Source organism: Leucopleurus acutus (genome assembly GCF_964270905.1).
Source record: "Leucopleurus acutus genome assembly, chromosome: 18".
Lineage (NCBI taxonomy): Eukaryota > Metazoa > Chordata > Mammalia > Artiodactyla > Delphinidae > Leucopleurus > Leucopleurus acutus.
This window is the reverse complement of record NC_139160.1, coordinates 51218033-51228510: the sequence shown is the minus strand read 5'-3', so window position 1 is coordinate 51228510 and position 10478 is coordinate 51218033.

Genomic DNA, 10478 nt, shown 5'->3' with positions numbered 1-10478 from the left:
GTCATGAGGGAGGTAACCAAGTGTTGGGATGAGTAAATAGACATGATTGTACCGAACTCCTGTCATTATAACAACCCTCTAGAAAAACTGGAATTCCATTTTGCTCAGCTGCTTTCCCAGCTCTGTTGGGAAAGAATAAATGGTCTTTGCAAACAGCAATCCTGAACATGTATTTACATTTAGCTTCTCATCTTACAGTTCAACCATAGACCTGGCTGCAGAATTAACTTTGGAAATAAGTACTCTTTTATTCTCGTTTACCTGAAAATATCCCTGTATTATGAAGAATGCTTAATGAAATGTAATATTTACAAAATAGAGGTAGTGACACAGAAGGTCCAATTACATTACAGTTATAGAACTAGCAGGGACCCTGGTACCACAGGGTGGAAATGGACGCTGCTTCGTATGAGACAGGCATCAAACTCTCCAACTTTAGGGACCAGTGAGATTTCACTTCACAATACCAAGGGGTGAAGGAACTCTAAGGATGTCCCTAACTGTGGAAGGGTGAAGTCAGGCTCTTTCCTGTTACTCCTGCCTGTTTGTTCAACTACAAGGGCAATCAGGGACTGAAAAAACATAATGTCATTTCCCAAAGTGCCTAACTTTTTTTAGGGGCGGTTCACAATTTTGCCCATATATCAGTATAAAACAGTTGACACAGCACCAGCCCAGGAGACAGAAGACATGAGTACGGCCCAGACTTGCCAATGGCCAGCTGGCTATGTGACCAAAGGTCTCGGCTAATTATCCTGTTTAAGGTCATTCTCCCGCTCCCCACATCGCCCAGCACGCATTCTCTTTATTTCCTTCATAGCGCTTAATAAAAGTTTTAATTATTTTTATTTTATTTATTTACTGTCTCTACTACCAATATATAAATTACATAAGGGCACAGAACAAGTCTGTTTTGTTCAACTTTCTATTTCCCAGAAATAGGGAGCTAGCACCTGTCTGATACAAAATAAAAATGTAATAAATATCTGCTGAATGAATGAGTCTTTGAATTTATTTTTCTCAACTGTGAATTGGGGGGAATACTATCACCTTCATAGGATTTTTTTTTTAATATCAAATGAGATTATACATTGAAAGCTTTTTATGAGTAAATGCAGAATTAAAATGAGCTGTTGTTGCTGTTTACTCCATATAAAAGCCTTCTAATTCTAGAGAGAATAACATCTCTCTCTCTCTCTAACCAATTTAAAATATCCTCAGTTTTGCTTAATGTAACAGAGAGTTGTTAAACATAGGTTTCTGGCTAAACTAACCTTCAGATTGTATCTAAATTACCTAAAAATAAGCAAATAGATGGGAGGAAATTATTTATTTTGTATTTTATGATACAATATTTAATATAGTGTAACACCACTTATAAGGCAATCTTTTATCTGAGTTCAGACACAATTCTTCATTAATTGAAGGAATGAACTTGAACTGTTTATGGTACACTATCTTTTTGCCTCACATCTATAGGAAAATGCATTTGAATTCCATTTTTTGTCGGGAGCAAGATGTTAAACTTTAATTCAGTACCTCTTTGGAAAGGAAAGACATTTAAAATACACACCAGGGTTTTTAAGCCACAGTTGTTAGTGCATGGACTATTTAGAGAATTTCCTAAGTGTCCTGATTAATAAGGCATGTCATCTAAAAAAATCTTTGCTGTCCCTTTGGGAATTCCAGCTATTTAGGGTTACATAATACTACTTCAATACATATGTATCTGACCGTTAGTCAACTGCGCAAATGTCACCATTTCAGCTAGTTGTTCTCAGAAGCAAGCATAAATATCAGGGATAGAAAAATAATTTTGTTGCTGTAACAAACCCAGCCAGATCTATGCTTATCTATGTTGAAAGACCAATTGCGTAGAAGAAGTTCCAATTTTTATTTTTAGGAGACTATGAGAAAAGCATTCAAAAGGACATCCATGGGACATTTCTTCCACGTTTTTATTTAAAATTGGCGTTTCATTGCTTCAGAATTTAGTCATTTTGTGCATTCTAACTAATATCATTTTGAGAAGTGCTTGTTAGAATTAGTCGTATTTTGTCACTAAAATCTAGTTCAGATCAGTTCCATTCCATTCAACAGACACATTGATTACGCACTTCCTATGTGTTAATTTAAACACTGCTGTGGACAAAGGGCAGCACAAAGAAGCTCACACTGCAGCGAGGAGAAACCTACTCACTTCATGTAGGACAGTATAGTTTGTGCAACAATAGAAGGACAGGATGCTTTTAGGAGGCCAGGGAAGGAGCGCTCCTTCAGCACCAACACAGCAGGTCAAGGAGAAATTCCTGGGGCAAGTTCACCATCCCTGCGTCCTGGAGGGTGAATTCTTACTAAGACCTAGGTAGTCATTAATCAAGCAATCCCATTACTCTCTTTAGCAAAGCCTTTCTTGATTACATTTTAAGAACGCATTTTTAATACTTAGATCTTTACATTTCCCCTTCACATGTTTTCTGTGTAGCATTCCAGGCACAATATTTCCAACATCTGCAAACCAATAATCGAACTATTCCCTTCTCTCTCCTACCTTTCACAAAAGGGTCTGAAAGGGCTTCCCTGGTGGCGCAGCGGTTGGGAGTCTGCCTGCTGATGCAGGGGACACGGGTTCGTGCACCAGTCTGGGAGGATCCCACATGCCGCGGAGTGGCTGGACCCGTGAGCCATGGCCGCTGAGCCTGCGCGTCCGGAGCCTGTGCTCCGCGGTGGGAGAGGCCCGCATACCACAAAAAAAAAAAAAAAAGGGTCTGAAAGACAGAATATGTTTAGGAAGAAACTTTTTTTTTTAGGAAGGAAATTTTTGATTTGCCTTTGCTCTTCTGATTGTTACTTAGGTTGCTGGAATCTCTAGGACAAATTCAAAGGATCCTGGAGTTCTGGGCAATAACAGAATTACATTTACTAAGCCTCCATCTGGCTCTCTAGTCATTCCTGTGTCTGTCTTCTTCCCGTATTTAACTGTTTCTTCCTTCTCTTCTAAGCTTTGATTACTCTGCTGACACCAAAACTGTAATGTTCTTGGGCATTTCTTAATTTCCTCTAAAAATAACGAATTTAAATGAAACATGGAGTCTTTTTAATCTAATGTTCATACTTATCCCTAATGCTTACCTTTCACAAAAACTAAGATCAAAATACTTTTGACTCTGGGCTTCCCTGGTGGCGCAGTGGTTGAGAGTCCACCTGCCGATGCAGGGGAAGCGGGTTTGTGCCCCGGTCTGGGAGGATCCCACATGCCACGGAGCAGCTGGGCCCGTGAGCCATGGCCGGTGAGCCTGTGCGTCCGGGGCCTGTGCTCTGCAACGGGAGAGGCCACAGCAGTGAGAGGCCCACGTACAGCAAAAAAAAACAAAAAACAAAAAACAAAAAACTTTTGACTCTCCATGTTTTACACAGCTATAGTTAATGGTGGGATGAGACTGCGAAGGAGCAGCCAGTGATTTGGGCTGTGACATACTGGGTAGTCATCTAGTGATGACCCCAGGAAGACTGTAGAAAAAAATAGTATGCAAACCTTTTTGAGCCTGTGGACATATGCATTTTTTCACAGGACAGAACTATAGCTCTCATCCAATTCTCAGAGAGGTCTAAGACAGAGGAAAAAAGGTTAAGAATCATTTGACTGGAAGTAATGATACTCACATAGTTAAGGGTACTTCATCATTTGTATAGTGACAATGCTGGTCCATCTCTCACCAAGTTCTCCTTTCTCTTTCAATTCTTCTTTATTTTCTCTCTCTGATTTTAGTCTTTTGTCTTCTGATACTCATAAGAGCCAATCCAGAATCCAAAAAGTTAGGAAATCACCAGGCACAGAGGTACTACCAAATTTGTATGATTTTAAGTCTAATGGAGGATGACAGAAAAGACACTTGGGAGGAGCTAGGTCATCCATGCTCTTCATCTCCCTCTGTCCCTCAGTAATTTAGGATACCTGTGGAGGATCATGATTCTCTCCTTCTAACCTCCACACTCCCCTCCTCTTCCCCAAGAACACACTTTGCCATCCGGGTATTGTGTTTCGGCTGCAAGCAATGGGCAACCATTTTGTAAATCCGCATCCTACATTACCTCCCACTCAAAGTGCTCGGATCAGATAGGGCAATGAACTAAAACGATGGTGGTATTTTGGAAAACACACTTGAACATAAACCTTCACATTTATACGAAGCTCTTCCTTCACAGCTCTCACCTGAGGATGGCTCATTGCTCAAAACCATTGTAGAGCTTCTTCAGATCTGGCTTAGTCTCACTGGTATAAAGCAAATGTTCTCAGTGTTAGTTGCAGCTTGGAATAAAAGGGAGATTTATAAACTACCGATGCCCGAATTCCCTGGTGGTCCAGTGGTTAGGACTATGAGCTCTCACTGCCAAAGGCCTGGGTTCGATCCCTGGTTGGAAACGAAGATCCCACAAGCTGCATGCCCAGGCCAATAAAAAGAAAAAGTAATTTAAAAAAATAATAAAAGATAAAAATTACTGATACCAGAATCCCAACATGAAGATTCTGATTTAACCGGGCTAAAGCAATGGTTCTTACACTGGGCCATGCATAAAAGTCACCTGAGGATATTTTTAAAGATACATACAACTGTTCCCTAACTCCAGACAACTGAATATGAATCTCTGGAAATAAGATCTACACAACTGTAGTTTTCAGAACTTCCCAGGCAATTCTGATATACAATAAGAGGTCGAGATTCATTGCTCTGCATTCACACTTCATCATTTGTTCAAAATATTAACAGCCTAAACCCTCCAGAAAGTAGGCATAGAAGGGACTTACCTCAACATAATAAAGGCCATATATGACAAACCCACAGCCAACATAGTTCTCAATGGCGATAAACTGAAACCATTTCCACTAAGATCAGGAACAAGACAAGGTTGTCCACTCTCACCACTATTATTCAACATAGTTTTGGAAGTTTTAGCCAAAGCAATCAGAGAAGAAAAAGAAATAAAAGGAATCCAAATCAGAAAAGAAGTAGTAAAGCTGTCACTGTTTGCAGATGACTTGATACTATACATAGAGAACCCTAAAGATGCTACCTGAAAACTACTAGAGCTAATCAATGAATTTGGTAAAGTAGCAGGATACAAAATTAATGCAGAGAAATCTCTGGCATTCCTATACACTAATGATGAAAAATCTGAAAGAGAAATCAAGGAAACACTCCCATTTACCATTGCAACAAAAAGAGTAAAATACCTAGGAATAAACCTATCTAAAGAGACAAAAGACCTGTTTGCAGAAAACTATAAGACACTGATGAAAGAAATTAAAGATGATATTAACAGATGGTGAGATATACCATGTTCTTGGATTGGAAGAATCAACATTGTGAAAATGACTATACTACCCAAAGCAATCTACAGATTCAATGCAATCCCTATCAAACTACTAATGGCATTTTTCACAGAACTAGAACAAAAAATTTCACAATTTGTATGGAAACACAAAAGACCCCAAATAGGCAAAGTAACCTTGGGAAAGAAAAGCGGAGCTGGAGGAATCAGGCACCTTGACCTCAGGCTATACTACAAAGCTACAGTAATCAAGACAGTATGGTACTGGCACAAAAACAGAAATATAGATCAATGGAAGAGGATAGAAAGCCCAGAGATAAACCCACGCACATATCTCACCTTATCTTTGATAAAGGAGGCAAGAATATACAATGGAGAAAAGACAGCCTCTTCAATAAGTGGTGCTGGGAAAACTGAACAGCTACATGTAAAAGAATGAAATTAGAATACTTCCTAACACCATACACAAAAATAAACCCCAAATGGATTAAAGACCTAAATGTAAGGCCAGACACTATCAAACTCTTAGAGGAAAACATAGGCAGAACATTCTATGACATAAATCACAGCAAGATCCTTTGTGACCCATCTCCTAGAAAAATGGAAATAAAAACAAAAATAAACAGCTGGGACCTAATGAAACTTAAAAGCTTTTGCACAGCTTTTAAAGGAAACCATAAACAAGACCAAAAGACAACCCCCAGAATGGGAGAAAATATTTGCAAACGAAGCAACTGACAAAGGATTAATCTCCAAAATATACAAGCAGCTCACGCAGCTCAATATCAGAAAAGCAAACAGCCCAATCCAAAAATGGGCAGAAGAGCTAAACAGACATTTCTCCATAGAAGATATACAGATTGCCAACAAACACATGAAAGAATGCTCAACATCACTAATCATTAGAGAAATGCAAATCAAAACTACAATGAGGTATCACCTCACACCAGTCAGAATGGCCATCATGAAAAAATCTGTAAATAATAAATGCTGGAGAGGGTGTGGAGAAAAGGGAACCCCTCGGCACTGTTGGTGGGATTGTAAATTGATACAGCCACTATGGAGAACAGTATGGAGTTTCCTTAAAAAACTAAAAATAGAATTACCATACAACCCAGCAATCCCATTACTGGGCATATATCCTGAGAAAACCATAATTCAAAAAGAGTCCCTAGGGCTTCCCTGGTGGCGCAGTGGTTGAGAGTCCGCCTGCCGATGCAGGGGACACGGGTTCGTGCTCCCGTCCAGGAAGATCCCACATGCCGCGGAGCGGCTAGGCCTGTGAGCCATGGCCGCTGAGCCTGCGCGTCTGGAGCCTGTGCTCCGCAACGGGAGAGGCCACAACAGTGAGAGGCCCGCGTACCGCAAAAAAAAAAAAGTCCCTAGAGGAGTGGGATAGGGAGGGTGGGAGGGAGGGAGACGCAAGAGGGAAGAGATATGGGAACATATGTATACGTATAACTGACTCACTTTGTTATAAAGCAGAAACTAACACACCATTGTAAAGCAATTATACTTCAATAAAGATGTTAAAAAAAAAAAAAAGTCATGTACCACCATGTTCATTGCAGCTCTATTTACAATAGCCAGGGCATGGAAGGAACCTAAGTGTCCATAGACAGATGAATGATAAAGAAGATGTGGCACATATGTACAATAAAAAGAAATGAAATTGAACTGTTTGTAGTGAGGTGGATGGACCTAGAGTCTGTCATACAGAACGAACTAAGTCAGAAAGAGAGAAACAAATACCGTATGCTAACACATATATATGGAAACTAAAAAAAGAAAAAAAAAATGGTTATGAAGAACCTAGGGGCAGGACAGGAATAAAGACACAGACATAGAGAATGGTCTTGATGACATGGAGAGTGGGACAGGTAAGCTGCGACAAAGTGAGAGAGTGGCATGGACATATATACACTACCAAATGTAAAATAGATAGCTGGTGGGAAGCAGCCACATAGCACAGGGAGATCAGCTCGTGCTTTGTGACCGCCTGGAGGGGTGGGATAGGGAGGGTGGGAGGGAGACACAAGAGGGAGAAGATATGGGGATATATGTATACGTATAGCTGATTCACTTTGTTATAAAGCAGAAACTAACACACCATTGTAAAACAATTATACTCTGATAAAGATGTTAAAAATAAAAGATCCACATATAAGTTGACCCATGCAGTTCAAAAAAAACCAAGACAGAACCAAAAAGACACATGCACCCCAATGTTCATTGCAGCACTATTTACAATAGCCAGGTCATGGAAGCAACCTAAATGCCCATTGACAGACGAATTGATAAATAAGATGTGGTGCATATATACAATGGAATATTACTCAGCCATAAAAAGGAACGAAATTGGGTCATTTGTAGAGGCGTGGATGGATCTAGAGACTGTCATACAGAGTGAAGTAAGTCAGAAAGTGAAAAACAAATATTGTATATTAACGCATATATGTGGAACCTAGAAAAATGGTACAGATGAACTGGTTTGCAGGGCAGAAATAGAGACAGAGATGTAGAGAACAAACATATGGACACCGAGGGGGGAAAGTGGCGGGGGTGGTGGTGGTGGTGGGATGAATTGGGAGATTGGGATTGACATGTATACACTAATATGTATAAAATAGATAACTAATAAGAACCTGCTGTATAAAAAAATAAATAAAATAAAACTCAAAACAAACAGTAATGTCAGTAGTTATATTGCCTTTTGCTTAAACTCAGCCACTACTTGAATTCCACTACTTTTTCGTTGTCATTTCAACAGTCAATTGAATAAATGTTTACTGAGAGCCTGCACTTACAAGGCAATTTCACTAGTTATAGATGGAAGTTTCTTACCTGTACTTAAGTATTCTTAAGTGTTTTGGATCCCAAAAAGGAGAAACTTAAGCCATTTTCTTGAATTATTCAAAGTTGTTCTGACTTAGCTAGATCTGACTTAGCAGGTTTATTAGTTTCTTCATTTCCAATCTTTATTTAAAATGTACCTATGCACCATGAATAAAATTAACTTATAGCATTAGTTCCAAAAAATAATAAAAATGCAACTGGATTTTGAAGTAAGCTGAATAAAATTTATCATGACCATTGTTGAATATTAGTATGACAAATGATATATAAATAAGGGGAAATAAGTGGGGCTATAGATAGGGGCAGGGTTGGTTTCCTGTTGATTATTGGGTGATGGGTGCATTTGGGGCTTATTGTAATATTCTATCTATTTTTGTATAGGTGTGAAATTCTCCACAATATGAAGTTTAAAAAATACTACACATTGGAAAGGGTTACCACATATTTTTTACTTAATGCCAATTTAAAGAAAGTCAGAAACAATTTTTTTTTCTTTGAATTGATTCTTAAATTTGTCCTCTCCTCTTCATTTTCCTTGTCCCAGCTGCCCTAGTTCAGACATTCATTACATGGTCCCTGGATTCCTGCAATCAACTCCTACCTAATACCTCTTACCTCGACATCTCCCCAAATTCATCCCTCTTACCATCGTCGTGCTATTCTTTATGCCATTCCAACATCCATAAACTATTCAATGCCATTCTGTATGTAAATTCCTCTGTCCTATTTTTAAATGTTTCCTACCCTTTGGCTCAAAATCTTTATTTCACTTCTGTCTAATCTGCTAGATTCTAGAAAATCCAGTCTCTTCATTCATCTAAAGATGCCATGTTCATTCTTGTCATATACGGACAATACTTCTCTTCTCCATGTAGTCCGATTCTACAAATCTTTTTTTTTTTTTTTTTTTTTTTTGCGGTACGCGGGCCTCTCACTGTTGTGGCCTCTCCCGTTGCAGAGCACAGGCTCCGGACGCGCAGGCCCAGCGGCCATGGCTCACGGGCCCAGCCGCTCCGCGGCATGTGGGATCCTCCCGGACCGGGGCACGAACCCGTGTCCCCTGCATCGGCAGGCGGACTCTCAACCACTGCGCCACCAGGGAAGCCCCTACAAATCTTTTTAAGATTGATTCATTTCCCTAAATAATTGCTTTATTTTGAAATAAATAGATTTTGAAAGATACATAACTTTCATAATCTGAAAAAATACACATGTATCTTAAAACACATCTGATCTTTAAAAATACATATATAATATACATGTTTTTCATCTTAATAAGCCTATGGTGTTTACTTAATTGGACCAACTTGATAGTGTCAATTACAAAGGCAGTGATCGTTTGAATATTCACAATGAAAGTATCTTAATAGAATTCTTTGCTTCCTCCAATCTAGTTTTTGGCTTTAAATCTAAACCAAATTTGATAAATTCTATCATTTTAAGGTATTACTTAGAGGTAATGTTTTACCTTTCGGTTGGTTCAAAGTATTGCTAAAGATAAACAGCCAAATGATAAAGATGATGAAAAATATACGATGGATGTTCTTTGTTTTTCTTACAGTTTGGAATCCAGTGCCCTTTTGAGATGCCTTTGCCTGCTGTGGACTAAGGCTGCCTGGAAACTGGTGAGCCAGCTGACTCCCTAAGCATTTCCTCTGGGGCCATTGTCCCGCATACAATGATTTCCATAAAGCCCTGTTTGGGTTAACCTCAAAGGAATGCTGTTTGCCTGGGGCCAAGACCTCTACAGAACATCCTTGAAAATCAGCAGTGCAGCAGGGGGTACAATATCAATCTACAGAGCAATACAAGGGCCTCTTGATAGGATAAAAACATCTTAGGTCCAAGGCATCATGAGATTAGGGGTAAAATTGGATTTCTACTTTTAAAAAATGCAATCATATTATCTAATAGAGGGTCTCTGTTCTCATTTAAAAATTTTACTTTGCCCAGAATATTTCTACTCTAAAACACTGAATATTATAGTACTTTAATTTCTATCAGGTTAAATTAGATTTTTGCAGACGGACCTTACCACTCTTTTTGGTTTTCTTGAGGTCTCAGCTACTCAAATAAACAAATATCTAGCAAAATTTGTGGACAGCCTTCCCATTGATGTGTGAGTAGTCCGCTTTGAAAACCTCTATGTAGTCCTGGAGTGACTTCTACATGTAATTTAATGACCCCACCTTTCTTAGCCCCCCATTTGTTTGTAAACTCTTCCTTTAGCATCCTTGACACTACTCTCCTTGTTCTCCTACCTCTTCAACTTCACAATCCTTTCTCAGTCC